Source organism: Caloenas nicobarica, chromosome 5 (assembly GCF_036013445.1).
Source record: "Caloenas nicobarica isolate bCalNic1 chromosome 5, bCalNic1.hap1, whole genome shotgun sequence".
Classification (NCBI taxonomy): Eukaryota; Metazoa; Chordata; class Aves; order Columbiformes; family Columbidae; genus Caloenas; species Caloenas nicobarica.
In genome coordinates, this window is record NC_088249.1 from 15,686,137 (window position 1) to 15,689,471 (window position 3,335).

A 3,335-nucleotide genomic window follows, 5' to 3' on the forward strand; every position below is an offset into this window, starting at 1 on the left:
AAACATCTAAACACTGAAAACACAAGCTTCTATCTTCAATTGCTGGAAACCAGCTGCGGGAAAGCTTTGCTGAACTCCCTGAGGAAGACTTTCCTGCAGATCACCAAACAACTGCATTACCTCTGGGAGGACAATGTGTTATGAACGCCCTGGGTGAGGGCGACCAGTTGCTGGGCCTTCCTCTGTGGTTATCTTCCCTGGGAAACACCTGATAAAGCACAAACAAAGAGAGGAGACAGAAGATAACCTGCCAGAAGAAATTCTGAGCCATGGGGTAAAACAATTTCACAAGTAACCCTTCAGCTACTCCTTTCTCCATGGATATTTTAGATGGGGATAAGGCACTGAATTATGTACCATAATTTACTTTTCCCTTGACTGGAGGACTAAGCAATAACAAAAAGTCAGAAATGTGGGATGCCTTTAGGGCAGAAATAACAAACTCCATGGACACCAGAAGCTCAGGGTGGGACCTGCCTCCCCTCTGGGTGAAGCTGGTGGGGGTGAAACCTTCCCGGAGCTCCCAGCATGTCTGCTTAGTGTTGGGAGACACCCAGTCCAAAGGGAAACTCACCTAAAACAAGTCTAGTGGAGACAGTGGGTCCTCAGCACCAAGTGGTTTGCTGCCCAGCTGTAAAATAGCTCTATATTAACGCTATGCTTACTGAAGAAAAAACCACAAAATAAGACTAAATTATCTGGCAAAACGGTTGTGAAAATCTGTATTTCCTCTTGTTGAATGCTATTGATCATGAAGTTTACCTCCTTCCCAGACAGGTTTCTCTTTTTTACTTACCACTTATGTAGTGGGAAAAGTCATGCACCATGAAGAAATGGAATAGATACTAATATTCAGTCATCAATCATTGTTATTTATGTTTTCAGTAAATGTTCATACTGAATCTTTTCCATACTAAATTTCACTGAAACTGTTCATGTCTTTCAGACTGAACCTTACTATTTTTCTCCCCATTCTCTCTCATGTGTGCTTCTACACTTTTCTGTGAGTTTAACAGATCACTGCAGTATATTTTAAGCTTGAAGTTGAGGGTAGGGAACTAATAACTTTCATTGCACAGTATTTCTATAACAGATGGGTGATTATGTAGCGTGTGTAAGCTGGTATTGGTTTAAGCATGTCATAAACACAAGGAAGTGAAACTAAACTTATGCCAAAGTCTTCACTTGGTTTCCCTAATTATGGACACAAGTGCCAGATATTGCCACCAGTCTCCTCATTAATATAGACAGTAACTTTTAGTGGCTGTGAATAAAGACTTTGGATATATTCATGCAAAGTATTCTATAATATTTTGAACAACATAGTCACTTAAATGTTTTAATCTTTATTGTAGGTTTCTTTTTCTGAGCAGCGGTAAATATTTTTGTAGCCCAAGACTGTCAAATTGGCATGAGCTGATGGACCTGCTCAGGAAAATGAATGGGACCAAAGTATTCATCAAAGCAGCCCATGCTTGTTGGGAATTACTAGGAAGTGAAACTGTGCTATTCGCAGCAGGTGATTAATGCCTGGACATACCTCTGGGTACAGCCCATACATACTTTAGGAAGGGTCTGCTTACCTACAAGACATTTAATCAGCCCAGATCCAGGCAATTCCTTCTTGTTTTGATGTAAAATAAGTTAATAATGCATGATTCCTAGCTACGAACTAGCTCCAGGGATGACTGCAACCTCTCTGTGCCTGCGTGGTGTGAGCATCAGCAGCAGCCCCCACCCCAGCCCTAAGCTCAGCTCAACAAGGCAACTCCTGCTCTGTTGTGCCTATGCAAGCCACAGAGCCATCTCATGGGTTGCCTGGGTTAGACCAAGGGCAGACAGTTGTCTGCCAGAATGAGATTTATTTTATTTTGCTTTTTTTCTGGTTAAAGATGAGAGTGAACCACTATGTCTATGTTATCCAGCTGTTGGGACAGTAATGCACAGGACTGGTCTGCCGGTCTGCTTGGACCTCCTGATGGTGAATGGTTTTTCCACTATCTTTCCACAACAGTACTGGGAGATGTTTTCCTGTGCCAAGAGGGCAAGGACAGTCCTGCTCACTCAGTGAAAAGTGTCCATGATTTGCCTGTTCAGGGAACGATGCTCTCACAAACAGTTCAGATCTACAAATACTTCTTTATAAACCCATGTCTCACATTCAAAAAGTCAGAATTACTTCTCATTATTTCACTGCAAGCTGTTCCTAAGGCTGTGCTCCACATTGGAGAGATGACGATTGCATCACATACAGGCAGGAGCAGAATCAGTTCTCCCTTTGGTACAGATCATCATCCTCTGCCTCTCTCTGTTGACAGGCCAGCCAGCTGCTCTCTTGATCTGAGGAGAACAGGAAATCCTTCAGAAGACTCTAAACTTGGCAATTCAATACATACTGTTTACCTTTGATTCACTGATTACAGTGGGTCAGTAAAGCATGTTCACATTAACAACAGAAGGTGGCTATTAAGGTGTATTTCCACAGTGGGTAATCTGTTACTAATCACAAACCTTTGGCTGGAGTGCTTAACACAGCCAGCATTGATTATCACAAGTTCTACTTAAACAGACACATTTTTGTCTTTACCCTTGTTTGTAATTCCTACTCAAGCAGTAGTCTGGGGAAGTGGGGAGAAAAAGTATGTATGTGGGGGTCAGCCTCACACACATCTCCCTCCATTTACAGCTTTCCCCAGCTCCCCACCCCAGTTACAGACACCTCGAATCCCCTTTGAGCCCCACAGTGTCTTCCCAGACCATGCAAAGGAGCAGAGGAGACCATGTGCCTCTAAGTGGAAACAAGCGAATATTAAAAAAAGAAAAGAGTAATAAATTTTCAGAGCATTGGAAAAGGATAAAAAGTATCTTTCTTTAAAAAAAAAAAAAAAGACAAAAGTAATTAGGGAATTATAGGTCACTCAGCCCAACTTTAATTCTTGGAAAAATGCTGGAAATATTAGTAAAGCATCTAGAAAATAACAGGATGATAAATAACAAGAAAAAAAGATGACAAAATGAAAATAGTTTTGTCAGAAACAAACCACATCAGACCAACCTAATCCCCTCCAACGGCAGAGTAACAAGCCTTGTCATGGGGAAACAGTAAAGTACAGCTTAGCTAAGCAATAGCTAGGTTATACTTAGGTTTAGTAAGGCATTATTGTCTTACATAACATGTTCTTATATAAGGTACAGGAATATGCACTACAAAATTGGTGCAAGACTGGAAAAGATTTTCAAAGCTTTTAGTGATCCGGCATTAAGGAGAAATTGGGCTTTCTCGAGGCTGTGCTCTGAGTGCAGGGCAAGTCAATATTTTGGTTATCACTGGTATA